This window comes from Pseudophryne corroboree, unplaced genomic scaffold, assembly GCF_028390025.1.
Source record: "Pseudophryne corroboree isolate aPseCor3 unplaced genomic scaffold, aPseCor3.hap2 scaffold_1827, whole genome shotgun sequence".
In the NCBI taxonomy this organism is placed as follows: Eukaryota; Metazoa; Chordata; class Amphibia; order Anura; family Myobatrachidae; genus Pseudophryne; species Pseudophryne corroboree.
Window position 1 is genome coordinate 74,355 of NW_026968464.1, and position 17,527 is coordinate 91,881.

Here is a 17,527-nt window from a genome sequence, read left to right on the forward strand (position 1 = left end):
TCGGTTAGTGTGTTTGGTTATTAACCAAAGGGTTGGTGGTTCAATCCCACCCAGGGATGTTATTGACCTTGTCATCAGATTTTGGTGATCTTTAAGTAGACAAGTCAAAATTTCAAACCCCCTCTTATGGTGTAGGGTACCTGGCCTACTCTGATGTAATCAGAGTTAGATTTGATTAAGTGATTTTATCAAAAAACAGCTAGGAAGCACAATTTAGCAGTGGGTTGCAGAGAAAATGAAATATGCTGGCAGAAAAATCCAATTGAGTGATTAAACAGCTCTTCATTTTCTGGCTTTATTTTTATGCTAACTAATTTGTTCTCTGAAAAGTGTCCACAAAGCCAAGTATCGGATTAACATCTTTGTAGGGATGGTTTTTCACCTATTACTAAATTAAACTTGCTTCATTGGAAAGGCAGCAAGATGCATCCTCATTTCAATATCTACTGAAATAATACAGGTTGACACCAGGAAACATTAACGCCACTGCATCCTTGCTGCTTTCTCATGTGGAAGTCTGTTTAATGTGAAAACAAGGTGATATCTAATTAGCACACAGGTAAGGAATTAAGAAAATCTTTATTTAAGGGTAAGATGTTTCTCACAAAATCGTTGCCCCAATGCATCATTGAAATTCAAGCTGGAAAGATGATTTTAATATATCACTTGTACATTTTGTATTGCTCTTCTGGTGACAATGTAGTTTGTTTTTGTCAATTACCATTTTAATAATCGGGTAAAGAAAATTAAGTGGATTTTTGAAAGAAAACAATACTGTCTATATACTATTAAAACAAATTAAAAAGGTAAAAGTTATTGTACTTTAAGTAAAATAAAAAGAGCAAAAATATCAATCCCAGTTTTGGATTACTTTAATTAACAAAAAAAAATGCATATAGCAGAGGATAATTTCAATCTGCCTACCTCTGGGTTATGGACCCAGCATGCTTCCATTACAGTACTCTGCTGCACATGTAAGTGCAAGAGATCCTGAAGCACTCACTCATCATGGGAAAGTACCAATGTGTTTCTTCATTGGTTGATGGAAGAAACATCTTACAAAAACTCTCCAGATTATTGACTATTTAAAGTTTTTCTAGGAAACGTTCTAGATGAATGCTTATTAGCCTTTGTCAGTATGTACTTTTGCAAAGTGTCGCTGTAGCGCAATCAGTTAGTGTGTACGGCTATTAACCAAAAAGTTGGTGGTTCAATCCCACCCAGGGACGTAATTGACCTTGTGATCAGATTTTGGTGATATTTAAGTAGACAAGTCAAAATTTCAAACCCTCTCTTATAGTGTAGGGTACCTGGCCTACTCTGATGTAATCAGAGTTAGATTTGATTAAGTGATTTTATAAAAAAACAGCTAGGAAGCACAATTTAGCAGTGGGTTGCAGAGAAAAAGAAATATGCTGGCAGAAAAATCCAATTGAGTGATTAAACAGCTCTTCATTTTCTGACTTTATTTTTATGCTAACAAATTTGTTCTCTGAAAAGAGTCCACAAAGACAAGTATCTGATTAACACCTTTGTAGGGATGGTTTTTCACCTATTACTAAATTAAAAATGCTTCATTGGAAAGGCAGCAAGATGCATCCTCATTTCAAGATCTACTGAAATAATACAGGTTGACACCAGGAAACATTAACGCCACTGCATCCTTGCTGCTTTCTCATGTGGAAGTCTGTTTAATGTGAAAACAAGGTGATATCTAATTAGCACACAGGTAAGGAATTAAGAAATTCTTTATTTAATGGTAAGATGTTTCTCACAAAATCGTTGCCCCAATGCATCATTGAAATTCAAGCTGGAAAGATGATTTTAATATATCACTTGTACATTTTGTATTGCTCTTCTGGTGACAATGTAGTTTGTTTTTGTCAATTACCATTTTAATAATCGGGTAAAGAAAATTAAGTGGATTTTTGAAAGAAAACAATACTGTCTATATACTATTAAAACAAATTAAAAAGGTAAAAGTTATTGTACTTTAAGTAAAATAAAAAGAGCAAAAATATCAATCCCAGTTTTGGATTACTTTAATTAACAAAAAAAAAATGCATATAGCAGAGGATAATTTCAATCTGCCTACCTCTGGGTTATGGACCAAGCATGCTTCCATTACAGTACTCTGCTGCACATGTAAGTGCAAGAGATCCTGAAGCACTCACTCATCATGGGAAAGTACCAATGTGTTTCTTCATTGGTTGATGGAAGAAACATCTTACAAAAACTCTCCAGATTATTGACTATTTAAAGTTTTTCTAGGAAACGTTCTAGATGAATGCTTATTAGCCTTTGTCAGTATGTACTTTTGCAAAGTGTCGCTGTAGCGCAATCAGTTAGTGTGTACGGCTATTAACCTAAAAGTTGGTGGTTCAATCCCACCCAGGGACGTAATTGACCTTGTGATCAGATTTTGGTGATATTTAAGTAGACAAGTCAAAATTTCAAACCCTCTCTTATGGTGTAGGGTACCTGGCCTACTCTGATGTAATCAGAGTTAGATTTGATTAAGTGATTTTATAAAAAAAACAGCTAGGAAGCACAATTTAGCAGTGGGTTGCAGAGAAAAAGAAATATGCTGGCAGAAAAATCCAATTGAGTGATTAAACAGCTCTTCATTTTCTGACTTTATTTTTATGCTAACAAATTTGTTCTCTGAAAAGAGTCCACAAAGACAAGTATCTGATTAACACCTTTGTAGGGATGGTTTTTCACCTATTACTAAATTAAAAATGCTTCATTGGAAAGGCAGCAAGATGCATCCTCATTTCAAGATCTACTGAAATAATACAGGTTGACACCAGGAAACATTAACGCCACTGCATCCTTGCTGCTTTCTCATGTGGAAGTCTGTTTAATGTGAAAACAAGGTGATATCTAATTAGCACACAGGTAAGGAATTAAGAAATTCTTTATTTAATGGTAAGATGTTTCTCACAAAATCGTTGCCCCAATGCATCATTGAAATTCAAGCTGGAAAGATGATTTTAATATATCACTTGTACATTTTGTATTGCTCTTCTGGTGACAATGTAGTTTGTTTTTGTCAATTACCATTTTAATAATCGGGTAAAGAAAATTAAGTGGATTTTTGAAAGAAAACAATACTGTCTATATACTATTAAAACAAATTAAAAAGGTAAAAGTTATTGTACTTTAAGTAAAATAAAAAGAGCAAAAATATCAATCCCAGTTTTGGATTACTTTAATTAACAAAAAAAAAATGCATATAGCAGAGGATAATTTCAATCTGCCTACCTCTGGGTTATGGACCCAGCATGCTTCCATTACAGTACTCTGCTGCACATGTAAGTGCAAGAGATCCTGAAGCACTCACTCATCATGGGAAAGTACCAATGTGTTTCTTCATTGGTTGATGGAAGAAACATCTTACAAAAACTCTCCAGATTATTGACTATTTAAAGTTTTTCTAGGAAACGTTCTAGATGAATGCTTATTAGCCTTTGTCAGTATGTACTTTTGCAAAGTGTCGCTGTAGCGCAATCAGTTAGTGTGTACGGCTATTAACCAAAAAGTTGGTGGTTCAATCCCACCCAGGGACGTAATTGACCTTGTGATCAGATTTTGGTGATATTTAAGTAGACAAGTCAAAATTTCAAACCCTCTCTTATGGTGTAGGGTACCTGGCCTACTCTGATGTAATCAGAGTTAGATTTGATTAAGTGATTTTATAAAAAAAACAGCTAGGAAGCACAATTTAGCAGTGGGTTGCAGAGAAAAAGAAATATGCTGGCAGAAAAATCCAATTGAGTGATTAAACAGCTCTTCATTTTCTGGCTTTATTTTTATGCTAACAAATTTGTTCTCTGAAAAGAGTCCACAAAGCCAAGTATCTGATTAACACCTTTGTAGGGATGGTTTTTCACCTATTACTAAATTAAACATGCTTCATTGGAAAGGCAGCAAGATGCATCCTCATTTCAATATCTACTGAAATAATACAGGTTGACACCAGGAAACATTAACGCCACTGCATCCTTGCTGCTTTCTCATGTGGAAGTCTGTTTAATGTGAAAACAAGGTGATATCTAATTAGCACACAGGTAAGGAATTAAGAAAATCTTTATTTAAGGGTGAAGAGGTTTCTCACAAAATCGTTGCCCCAATGCATCATTGAAATTCAAGCTGGAAAGATGATTTTAATATATCACTTGTACATTTTGTATTGCTCTTCTGGTGACAATGTAGTTTGTTTTTGTCAATTACCATTTGAATAATAGGGTAAAGAAAATTAAGTGGATTTTTGAAAGAAAACAATACTGTCAATATACTATTAAAACAAATTAAAATAATAAAAGTTATTGTACTTTAAGTAAAAATAAAAGAGCAAAAATATCAATCCCAGTTTTGGATTACTTTAATTAACAAAAAAAAATGCATATAGCAGAGGATAGTTTCAATCTGCCTACCTCTGGGTTATGGGCCCAGCATGCTTCCATTGCAGTACTCTGCTGCACATGTAAGTGCAAGAGATCCTGAAGCACTCATTCATCATGGGAAAGTACCAATGTGTTTCTTCATTGGTTGATGGAAGAAACATCTTACAAAAACTCTCCAGATTATTGACTTTTTAAAGTTTTTCTAGGAAACGTTCTAGATGAATGCTTATTAGCCTTTGTCAGTATATACTTTTGCAATGTGTCTCTGTGGCGCAATCAGTTAGCGTGTTCGGTTATTAACCAAAAGGTTGGTGGTTCAATCCTACCCAGGGACGTAATTTACCTTGTTATCAGATTTTGGTGATCTTTAAGTAGACAAGTCAAAATTTCAAACCCCCTCTTATGGTGTAGGGTACCTGGCCTTCTCTGATGTAATCAGAGTTAGATTTGATTAAGTGATTTTATAAAAAAAACAGCTAGGAAGCACAATTTAGCAGTGGGTTGCAGAGAAAAATAAATATGCTGGCAGAAAAATCCAATTGAGTGATTAAACAGCTCTTCATTTTCTGACTTTATTTTTATGCTAACAAATTTGTTCTCTGAAAAGAGTCCACAAAGACAAGTATCTGATTAACACCTTTGTAGGGATGGTTTTTCACCTATTACTAAATTAAAAATGCTTCATTGGAAAGGCAGCAAGATGCATCCTCATTTCAAGATCTACTGAAATAATACAGGTTGACACCAGGAAACATTAACGCCACTGCATCCTTGCTGCTTTCTCATGTGGAAGTCTGTTTAATGTGAAAACAAGGTGATATCTAATTAGCACACAGGTAAGGAATTAAGAAATTCTTTATTTAATGGTAAGATGTTTCTCACAAAATCGTTGCCCCAATGCATCATTGAAATTCAAGCTGGAAAGATGATTTTAATATATCACTTGTACATTTTGTATTGCTCTTCTGGTGACAATGTAGTTTGTTTTTGTCAATTACCATTTTAATAATCGGGTAAAGAAAATTAAGTGGATTTTTGAAAGAAAACAATACTGTCTATATACTATTAAAACAAATTAAAAAGGTAAAAGTTATTGTACTTTAAGTAAAATAAAAAGAGCAAAAATATCAATCCCAGTTTTGGATTACTTTAATTAACAAAAAAAAATGCATATAGCAGAGGATAATTTCAATCTGCCTACCTCTGGGTTATGGACCCAGCATGCTTCCATTACAGTACTCTGCTGCACATGTAAGTGCAAGAGATCCTGAAGCACTCACTCATCATGGGAAAGTACCAATGTGTTTCTTCATTGGTTGATGGAAGAAACATCTTACAAAAACTCTCCAGATTATTGACTATTTAAAGTTTTTCTAGGAAACGTTCTAGATGAATGCTTATTAGCCTTTGTCAGTATGTACTTTTGCAAAGTGTCGCTGTAGCGCAATCAGTTAGTGTGTACGGCTATTAACCTAAAAGTTGGTGGTTCAATCCCACCCAGGGACGTAATTGACCTTGTGATCAGATTTTGGTGATATTTAAGTAGACAAGTCAAAATTTCAAACCCTCTCTTATGGTGTAGGGTACCTGGCCTACTCTGATGTAATCAGAGTTAGATTTGATTAAGTGATTTTATAAAAAAAACAGCTAGGAAGCACAATTTAGCAGTGGGTTGCAGAGAAAAAGAAATATGCTGGCAGAAAAATCCAATTGAGTGATTAAACAGCTCTTCATTTTCTGACTTTATTTTTATGCTAACAAATTTGTTCTCTGAAAAGAGTCCACAAAGACAAGTATCTGATTAACACCTTTGTAGGGATGGTTTTTCACCTATTACTAAATTAAAAATGCTTCATTGGAAAGGCAGCAAGATGCATCCTCATTTCAAGATCTACTGAAATAATACAGGTTGACACCAGGAAACATTAACGCCACTGCATCCTTGCTGCTTTCTCATGTGGAAGTCTGTTTAATGTGAAAACAAGGTGATATCTAATTAGCACACAGGTAAGGAATTAAGAAATTCTTTATTTAATGGTAAGATGTTTCTCACAAAATCGTTGCCCCAATGCATCATTGAAATTCAAGCTGGAAAGATGATTTTAATATATCACTTGTACATTTTGTATTGCTCTTCTGGTGACAATGTAGTTTGTTTTTGTCAATTACCATTTTAATAATCGGGTAAAGAAAATTAAGTGGATTTTTGAAAGAAAACAATACTGTCTATATACTATTAAAACAAATTAAAAAGGTAAAAGTTATTGTACTTTAAGTAAAATAAAAAGAGCAAAAATATCAATCCCAGTTTTGGATTACTTTAATTAACAAAAAAAAAATGCATATAGCAGAGGATAATTTCAATCTGCCTACCTCTGGGTTATGGACCCAGCATGCTTCCATTACAGTACTCTGCTGCACATGTAAGTGCAAGAGATCCTGAAGCACTCACTCATCATGGGAAAGTACCAATGTGTTTCTTCATTGGTTGATGGAAGAAACATCTTACAAAAACTCTCCAGATTATTGACTATTTAAAGTTTTTCTAGGAAACGTTCTAGATGAATGCTTATTAGCCTTTGTCAGTATGTACTTTTGCAAAGTGTCGCTGTAGCGCAATCAGTTAGTGTGTACGGCTATTAACCAAAAAGTTGGTGGTTCAATCCCACCCAGGGACGTAATTGACCTTGTGATCAGATTTTGGTGATATTTAAGTAGACAAGTCAAAATTTCAAACCCTCTCTTATGGTGTAGGGTACCTGGCCTACTCTGATGTAATCAGAGTTAGATTTGATTAAGTGATTTTATAAAAAAAACAGCTAGGAAGCACAATTTAGCAGTGGGTTGCAGAGAAAAAGAAATATGCTGGCAGAAAAATCCAATTGAGTGATTAAACAGCTCTTCATTTTCTGGCTTTATTTTTATGCTAACAAATTTGTTCTCTGAAAAGAGTCCACAAAGCCAAGTATCTGATTAACACCTTTGTAGGGATGGTTTTTCACCTATTACTAAATTAAACATGCTTCATTGGAAAGGCAGCAAGATGCATCCTCATTTCAATATCTACTGAAATAATACAGGTTGACACCAGGAAACATTAACGCCACTGCATCCTTGCTGCTTTCTCATGTGGAAGTCTGTTTAATGTGAAAACAAGGTGATATCTAATTAGCACACAGGTAAGGAATTAAGAAAATCTTTATTTAAGGGTGAAGAGGTTTCTCACAAAATCGTTGCCCCAATGCATCATTGAAATTCAAGCTGGAAAGATGATTTTAATATATCACTTGTACATTTTGTATTGCTCTTCTGGTGACAATGTAGTTTGTTTTTGTCAATTACCATTTGAATAATAGGGTAAAGAAAATTAAGTGGATTTTTGAAAGAAAACAATACTGTCAATATACTATTAAAACAAATTAAAATAATAAAAGTTATTGTACTTTAAGTAAAAATAAAAGAGCAAAAATATCAATCCCAGTTTTGGATTACTTTAATTAACAAAAAAAAATGCATATAGCAGAGGATAGTTTCAATCTGCCTACCTCTGGGTTATGGGCCCAGCATGCTTCCATTGCAGTACTCTGCTGCACATGTAAGTGCAAGAGATCCTGAAGCACTCATTCATCATGGGAAAGTACCAATGTGTTTCTTCATTGGTTGATGGAAGAAACATCTTACAAAAACTCTCCAGATTATTGACTTTTTAAAGTTTTTCTAGGAAACGTTCTAGATGAATGCTTATTAGCCTTTGTCAGTATATACTTTTGCAATGTGTCTCTGTGGCGCAATCAGTTAGCGTGTTCGGTTATTAACCAAAAGGTTGGTGGTTCAATCCTACCCAGGGACGTAATTTACCTTGTTATCAGATTTTGGTGATCTTTAAGTAGACAAGTCAAAATTTCAAACCCCCTCTTATGGTGTAGGGTACCTGGCCTTCTCTGATGTAATCAGAGTTAGATTTGATTAAGTGATTTTATAAAAGAACAGCTAGGAAGCACAACTTAGCAGTGGGTTGCAGAGAAAAAGAAATACGCTTGCAGAAAAATCCAATTGAGTGATTAAACAGCTCTTCATTTTCTGGCTTTATTTTTATGCTAACAAATTTGTTCTCTGAAAAGTGTCCACAAAGCCAAGTATCTGATTAACACCTTTGTAGGGATGGTTTTTCACCTATTACTAAATTAAACTTGCTTCATTGGAAAGGCAGCAAGTGATGTCATCCAAGCAGTGGGTCAAAGTTGGCTTCAACCCTCATCTGCTTATGAAAAGAGAAAAGGGATATGCAGGGCATGGCGGCCTTTTGCGACGCTTGGATGACCCCTAGTTCGCATTAAACACCCCCACCCTCCTTCGGTGTGGGGCTCATGTTGGCCATGCCCCAGCCCCTGAAGCATTCAAGCTGATTTCTTGCAGCAGCTGGGTACTGTAACAGCTCCAGAGCTGCTCTGTAAGGCAAGTAAAAGGGTGTGGGCCCTGCAGCACTACCTGTAGTTTGCATTGTGCATTGGAAGGCACAAAGTAAGCAGACGGGAGGAGAAGTCGGGATAGTTCACAAGGTTATAGAAGGGAGGGGCTCAAGAAAAGAGAAGTGGAAACAGACAGCATACTAGGCTGGAGAGAGACCTGAGACAAAGAGATCTGAATTATACGAGAGCCGTCCAGGGGAAACACAAATTATGCAGTCAAGTTTCCCACATTTGGGGAAATCGCAAGGGACAGCACTCCCAGAGTGCAATGGGTGAGCCTTGCCCTGGGAGAAGCACCTTCATGATCATAGTATCTCACCTGGCAGGTTAGTAGGAGTTGGGTTAGAGCTGGGGAGGGTCGCTGCTCGGGCACTACCTTTCAAGTGAAGGAGATCCAACTGAGGCAGCACAAGGGAACTCTCAAAAGAAGAACAAGGCTAGAGGAAGATCTGAGACAAAGAAATCTGACTTTTACCAGAGCTGACCAGAGGAAAGCACAAACACAGTCCACCACTACCACAAATAATGCAGTCGAGTTTCCCACATTTGGGGAAATCACAGGGGTCAGCATACCCAGAATGCAATGAATGAACCTCACCCTGGGAGAACAATCTTCATGACAATAGTATCTCCTATGCAAAATAAGTATGATTTGGGATAGGGCTGGGGAGGGCCGCTGCTCAGGCACATCTCTGTCAAGTAAAGGAGATTCAACTGAGGCAGCACAAGGGAACTCTCATCTGGGGACAACAACTGCAGGGAGAACACATATTTTCAGATGAACATGGGGTGGCAGAAGGCTGCCTAATACTGAAGCACCCCCAAACAACAAACCAAATGCAACAACTAGTGCAAGCATTCCTGGGGGATGGCCTGCAGCAGATGGATTTGAATATGGTGATGTCATCCAAGCTGTGGGTCAAAGTTGGCTTCAACCCTCGTCTGCATATGAAAAGAGAAAAGGAGCGTGCAGGGCATGGAGGCCTTTTGTGGTGCTTGGATGACCCCTAGTTCGCATTAAGCACCCCCACCCTCCTTCGGTGTGGGGCTCATGTTGGCCATTCCCTAGCCCCTGAAGCATTCAAGCTGATTTCTTGCTGCAGCTGGGCACTGTAACAGCTCCAGAGCTGCTCTGTAAAGCAAGTAAAAGGGTGTGGGCCCTGCAGCACTACCCGTAGTTTGCATTGTGCATTGGGAGGCACAAAGTAAGCAGACGGGAGGAGAAGTCAGGATAGTGCACAAGGGTATAGAAGGGAGGGGCTCAAGAAAAAAGAAGTGGAACCAGACAGCAAACTAGGCTGGAGAGAGACCTGAGACAAAGAGATCTGAATTACATGAGAGCCGACCAGGGAAAACTCAAATTATGCAGTCAAGTTTCCCACATTTGGGGAAATCGCAGGGGCAGCACACCCAGAGTGCAATGGGTGAGCCTTGCCCTGGGAGAAGCAACTTCATGATCATAGTATCTCACCTGGCAGGTAAGTAGGAGTTGGGCTAGAGCTGGGGAGGGTCGCTGCTCGGGCACCCCCCTGTCAAGTGAAGGAGATCCAACTGAGGCAGCACAAGGGAACTCTCGAAAGAAGAACAAGGCTAGAGGAAGATCTGAGACAAAGAAATCTGACTTTTACCAGAGCTGACCAGAGGAAAGCACAAACACAGTCCCCCACTACCACAAATAATGCAGTCGAGTTTCCCACATTTGGGGAAATCACAGGGGTCAGCATACCCAGAATGCAATGAATGAACCTAACCCTGGGAGAACAATCTTCATGACCATGGTATCTCCTATGCAAAATAAGTATGATTTGGGATAGGGCTGGGGAGGGCCGTTGCTCAGGCACATCTCTGTCAAGTAAGTTGCATTTGATTTGTTGTTTGGGGGTGCTTCAGTATTAGGCAGCCTTCTGCCCTACCATGTTCATCTGAAAATATGTGTTCTCCCTGCAGTTGTTGTACCCAGATGAGAGTTCCCTTGTGCTGCCTCAGTTGAATCTCCTTTTGGAGAAGACCTCAATAAGATTGTAGCTGATCTGGCTACTGCTAAAACAGCTTGCCTACCTAGTATGACTCCTACCACGCAGAAGGCTAAAAGTACTTTTCTTGGCCCTTTCATCCTCCAGGTAAAGCGTACCCAAGGTCAGGCATACCCAAAGCAAGCTCATGTTTCCAGACCTGCCAAGCCCAGACTGAAGCAATCCTGGGCTGCCCATCAGCCTGCTTCCAAAACGGACAAGCCTGCCGCATGACGGTGCAGGCCTCCCTCTGGGGGATCCCAGGGTGGGGGGCCCGACTTCTAGGTTTGGCAAAGAAAGGTATAATTCTAAGCTAGAGAATTCTGTTTGGAGCTCACCTTGTACTTTGTGAAGAAATAATCAGCATTGTGGCTGAGCAGATACATGTAGTGTGTGGCTGCAAACTGCATGGATCTGCTGCGTTGTAATGCTGATTCTTTTTTTTTGCAAAGTACCAATAGCTTCATATAATGTTCACAATTTTTATGCAGGATCAAATAGCTCAATAGGTAGGGTGTTTGATTAGAATTCAACAGGTTATAGGTTTGAATCCTGGGTATGGTAGTTTGAGATGTGTTATTTAATAAAGTATGTTGTTCTGACTGCCGGCATCCTATCACCTGGGATATCATACTAAATAAATGGAGTTGATCAAATTTTTTTTTTTTTTTTTAACTAGGGACAATTTCCAGATAATTCTCTTTATAACTGAGATTGCCCCCTGGAACTTCACATCAGTTGACAACTATGCATGAGTGGGCAGTGCTTGCCCTGGATCTGTCCACCCATTTATGTGCCGCCATAAAATAAAGCATGACTAACAGTTATCCTGGGCGTACACTACACAATTATCTGTCAGGCTATCTATCCAGTCTGGATGGATGGAATGAAAATCTGGTAATGTATAGGAGCAAATGTCAATTAACCATTTGCTCCCAAACACTAGAAAAGTGGTCAAAAATGGTCATTACAAATTGGTTAAACCCAAAATTTAACCAATTTGTTTAGGGGACCATTTTTGTCCATTTTTTAGTGTTTGAGAGTAAATCGTTGATGGTCATTTGCTCACATAGATAACCGGATTTCTATTCCAACCAGCCAGTGTTGGAGAGATGGTCTGCCAGATTACATAATGCATACCAGAGCCATAACTAGACTTTTTGGTGCCCTGTGACAGAGAATTATATGCCCTCCCCCCCATTTTTGCAATATGGACAAAAGGCGCATGCCTTGTGGGGAAGGGGCATAACAAGATTGGTCTCAGAGAAAGCACATGAGATATGAAGATATATCTAGTATACTTGACACTCAATGGTTTGTGGTATTGCAGGGGTGCCCTCCTTAAATGCATATACAGTCACACATGGCATGTTTGTGTAAATGGCATATCAGCAGTCAGCACTAACTGGTGACATGCCATTTGTACAAGTAAGCCATGTGTGACTAATATATAAACATACTTTATTAAATAACACCTCAAACTATCATACCCAGGATTCAAACCTATAACCTGTTAAATTCTAATCAAACACCCTACCCATTGAGCTACTTGATCCTGCATCTATTCTAACCTCCAATAACAGATTCAGTTGCATTTTCCAGCGTGTTTTGTTTGCGCCTTTGCAAATGTCTTACATCGACAAACTTATTTAGTACTATTTTGCAAATAGGGTTACATTGTCGCAACATTGTGTTCCCTAATTGCTTGATTTTTTAAATGCAAAAATTGATAAAGACACCTGATAATTGCTCTGTGGAGTCTTCTTTTGTGTCTACTTCTTATCTACATTTAATTCCCTACCTATAATCAAGGCATTTTTAAATGCTGGGTGCTGCCAGGACGTGAGGCCTACCTAGTCTTTAGATCTGAATTTGAATGTACTTGTGAACTAACTTAATTTCCTACTTCTAAATTCATTCCTAAATTCACTACTTACATTAATCCTGTAGTTGGGCATTTTGAGCCTTCAATTGTGGGCATTGTTTTGTGTCCAGACCAGCAGCTGGTGGTGTGCATTTGCTGGAAAGGCATCGAAGACCTCCGATATGCTGCATCTCCTGATGTGTGTCTGCCTCAAGTGGCTGTCAGCATATGCATGCTAGACACCCCATTCCAAGCTGATTGTGACATCACGGAACATGCATCATAGAACAGGCATGCTAGAACATGGGTCTTCAACCTGCGACCCTCCAGCTGCTGTGGAACTACATATCCCAGCATGCCCTGCCTCAGTTTTAGCATACCTTAATAGCAAAACTGTGGCAGGGCATGCTGGGATGTGTAGTTTCACAGCAGCTGGAGGGCCACAGGATGAAGACCCATGTGCTAGAACCAAACCGCAGGTACATTGAATGCTAGCAAGCTGAATGTTTAAATCCTTTTTGTTCCGCAGCATTCCAATGCGGAAGATTCCATGGAACCAGAGATTATTCCATTGAGAAGGACATGCTGCCTGGATGACTGCACTGTGCAAATTAAATCACGGAGCCAGTTGGCTTGTGGGTGGCTCTGGTGACTGGGTGGTTGGGTGGGCGGTGTGTCGGAGGTGGAGCACATGCAAATGAATGTGTATCATCCAGCTAGTGAGAGAGAAAACTCATGCAGGAGTGTGCCTGCTTGTCAGTGAGTTATGCACCTTGCCAGACGTCAAATCTACATGGAGCAACTGGAGGGGACAAGAGCAGGTTTGGAAAATATAGACAGAAGAGCATATATGCTGGCGCATTCTCCATGATTGTGTCAGCTTATGTTTTGGTGCACTGCACTTTCCTCCACTAAGTTTTAGCCATTTTGTTTAAACGCAAGTGTAGTTGCTTCTCGCTCTTTTGGCTGTGATATTGTATTGTGGTTGAAGAGTCTGCTGGAGGGATTGTTTTCTTCATTGGCGAGAGACTGAAGATATTCCAGGATGGAAGGCTTGGGAACACTATCCGTTTTTCAGTTGTGGAAGAGTTGAAAGACCGGATTGGACTACATTCTATAGTAAAGGGTATCTTTGTATTTATTAATCCTCCCTTTATATGTGTCTGTCTTTCAATAAAGCTTTGGGCTTGTGATTCCGTCACCCTCTTACACTCCACACCCATAGCCTTATTAACTATTGTATTGTTTAAATGTATAGTGCAGTTCATGATTTATAGTGTAGGCTGACCTGTACTGTAGTTCTTGAACTGTACTATACCGACAGCATTTGTATTGTGATTTGGCTGTGCTGCAACACAGTACTTATGTGTGTAATGTTTATATATGTTTTTTTGCTTCTTTATGTCAATAAAGACTGCTTTTTCAATCCAATATCTGAAAACAATCAATGTTTATCTTTGATGGCAATAGAAGTGGTATGATATTTGCTGCTTTTGAAAGGCAATATCTGATATGTCCCCTATCTGGGAACCATATATTAAATGGCTTTTCAGAAAAGGGAGATGGGAGAAGAGCTTTCAGTACTTGTAGGACCGATGCACATTTCCTATTCTAGCCTCCAAAAACAGATTCAGTTGCATTTTCCAGCGTGTTTTGGATGCGCCTTTGCAAATGTCTTACATCGACAAACTTATTTAGTACTATTTTGCAAATAGGGTTACATTGTTGCAACATTGTGTTCCCTAATTGCTTGATTTTTTAAATGCAACAATTGATAAAAACACCTGATAACTGCTCTGCGGAGTCTTATTTTGTGTCTACTTCTTATCTACATTTAATTCCGTACCTCTAATCAAGGCATTTTTAAATGCTGGCGGCTGCCAGGACGTGAGGCCTACCTAGACTTTAGATCTGAATTTGAATGTACTTGTGAACTAACTTAATTTCCTACTTCTAAATTCATTCCTAAATTCACTACTTACATGAATCCTGTAGTTGGGCATTTTGGGACTTCGATTGTGGGCATTGTTTTGTGTCCAGACCAGCAGCAGGTGGTGTGCATTTGCTGGAAAGGCATCGAAGACCTCCGATATGCTGCATCTCCTGATGTGTGTCTCCCTCAAGTGGCTGTCAGCAAATGCCAGCTAGACACCCCATTCCAAGCTGATTGTGACATCACGGAACATGCATCATAGAACAGGCATGCTAAAACATGGGTCTTCAACCTGCGACCCTCCAGCTGCTGTAGAATTACACATCCCAGCATGCCCTGCCTCAGTTTTAGCATACCTTATAGCAAAACTGTGGCAGGGCGTGCTGGGATGTGTAGTTTCACAGCAGCTGGAGGGCCACAGGATGAAGACCCATGTGCTAGAGCCAAGCCGCAGGTACATTGAATGCTAGCAAGCTGAATATTTAAATCCTTTTTGTTCCGCAGCATTCCAATGCGGAAGATTCCATGGAACCAGAGATCCTTCCATTGAGAAGGACATGCTGCCTGGATGACTACACTGTGCAAATTAAATCACGGAGCCAGTTGGTTTGTGGGTGGCTCTGGTGACTGGGTGGTTGGGTGGGTGGTGTGTCGGAGGTGGAGCACATGCAAATGATTGTGTATCATCCAGCTAGTGAGAGTGAAAACTCATGCAGGAGTGTGCCTGCTTGTCAGTGGGTTATGCACCTTGCCAGACGTTAAATCTACATAGAGCAGCTGGAGGGGACAAGAGCATGTTTGCAAAATATAGATAGAAGAGCATATATGCTGGCGCATTCTCCATGATTGTGTCAGCTTATGTTTTGGTGCACTGCACTTTCCTCCACTAAGTTTTAGCCATTTTTGTTAAGCTCAAGTGTAGTTGCTTCTCGGCCTTTTGGCTGTGATCTTGTATTGTGGTTGAAGGGTCTGCTGGAGGGAGGGATTGCTTTCTTCATTGGCGAAAGACCAAAGATATTCCAGGATGGAAGGCTTGGGAACACTATCCGTTTTTCAATTGTGAAAGAGTTGAAAGACCGGATTGGACTACATTCTATAGTAAAGGATGTCTTTCTATTTATTAATCCTCCCTTTATATGTGTCAGTCTTTCAATAAAGCTTCGGGCTTGTGATTCCCTCACCCTCTTACACTCCACACCCATAGCCTTATTAACTGTTGTATTATTGTACAGTTTAAATGTATAGTGCAGTTCATGATTTATAGTGTAGGCTGGCCTGTGCTGTAGTTCTTGAACTGTACTATACCATCAGCATTTCTATTGTGTTTTGGCTGTGCCGCAACGCGGGTACTTATGTGTGTAATGTTTATGTATGTTTTTTTGCTTCTTTATGTGCATCGGTCCTACAAGTACTGAAAGCTCTTCTCCCATCTCCCTTTTCTGAAAAGCCATTTAATATATGGTTCCCAGATAGGGGACATATCAGATATTGGATTTCAAAAGCATCAAATATCATACCACTTTTATTGCCATCAAAGATAAACATTGATTGTTTTCAGATATTGGCTTGAAAAAGCAGTCTTTATTGACATAAAAAAAAACATACATAAACATTGCACACATAAATACAGTGTTGCAGCACAGCCAAAACACAATACAAATGCTGACGGTATAGTACAGTTCAAGAACTACAGCACAGGCCAGTCTACACTATAAATCATGAACTGCACTATACATTTAAACTATACAATAATACAACAGTTAATAAGGCTATGGGTGTGGAGTGTAAGAGGGTGAGGGATTCACAAAACCGAAGCTTTATTGTAACACAGACACATATAAGGGGAGGGTCAATAAATAGAAAGATATCCTTTACTATAGAATGTAGTCCAATCCGACCTCTGTGCTCTTCCACAACTGAAAAACAGATAGTGTTCCCAAGCCTTCCATCCTGGAATATCTTTGGTTTTTCGCCAATGAAGAAAACAATCCCTCCCTCCAGCAGACCCTTCAACCACGATACAAGATCACAGCCAAAAGGCCGAGAAGCAACTACACTTGAGCTTAACAAAAATGGCTAAAACTTAGTGGAGGAAAGTGCAGTGCACCAAAACATAAGCTGACACAATCATGGAGAATGCGCCAGCATATATGCTCTTCTATCTATATTTTGCAAACCTGCTCTTGTCCCCTCCAGCTGCTCTATGTAGATTTAACGTCTGGCAAGGTGCATAACCCACTGACAAGCAGGCACACTCCTGCATGAGTTTTCTCTCTCACTAGCTGGATGATACACAATCATTTGCATGCGCTCCACTTCCGACACACCACCCACCCAACCACCCAGTCACCAGAGCCACCCACAAGCCAACTGGCTCCGTGATTTAATTTGCACAGTGTAGTCATCCAGGCAGCATGTCCTTCTCAATGGAAGGATCTCTGGTTCCATGGAATCTTCCGCATTGGAATGCTGCGGAACAAAAAGGATTTAAATATTCAGCTTGCTAGCATTCAATGTACCTGCGGCTTGGCTCTAGCACATGGGTCTTCATCCTGTGGCCCTCCAGCTGCTGTGAAACTACACATCCCAGCATGCCCTGCCACAGTTTTGCTATTAAGGTATGCTAAAACTGAGGCAGGGCATGCTGGGATGTGTAGTTCCACAGCAGCTGGAGGGTCGCAGGTTGAAGACCCATGTTTTAGCATGCCTGTTCTATGATGCATGTTCCATGATGTCACAATCAGCTTGGAATGGGGTGTCTAGCAGGCATTTGCTGACAGCCACTTGAGGGAGACACACATCAGGAGATGCAGCATATCGGAGGTCTTCGATGCCTTTCC

The 17,527-nt window shown here is 39.5% G+C and overlaps 4 non-coding genes across 4 annotated transcripts; all 4 read right to left on the reverse strand.

Annotated features, from left to right (window-relative positions):
• Window positions 1–9,048: 9,048 nt before the first annotated feature.
• Window positions 9,049–9,212, reverse strand: LOC135003038 (U1 spliceosomal RNA). The gene has a single exon (XR_010204128.1). It is a non-coding gene; the product is annotated as a U1 spliceosomal RNA (small nuclear RNA).
• Window positions 9,213–9,363: 151 nt separating this feature from the next.
• Window positions 9,364–9,527, reverse strand: LOC135003025 (U1 spliceosomal RNA). Its single transcript, XR_010204114.1, has one exon. It is a non-coding gene; the product is annotated as a U1 spliceosomal RNA (small nuclear RNA).
• A 674-nt stretch (window positions 9,528–10,201) lies between these two features.
• Window positions 10,202–10,364, reverse strand: LOC135003043 (U1 spliceosomal RNA). Its single transcript, XR_010204131.1, has one exon. It is a non-coding gene; the product is annotated as a U1 spliceosomal RNA (small nuclear RNA).
• A 152-nt stretch (window positions 10,365–10,516) lies between these two features.
• On the reverse strand, window positions 10,517–10,680 carry LOC135003017 (U1 spliceosomal RNA). Its single transcript, XR_010204107.1, has one exon. It is a non-coding gene; the product is annotated as a U1 spliceosomal RNA (small nuclear RNA).
• Between the last annotated feature and the right edge of the window lie 6,847 nt (window positions 10,681–17,527).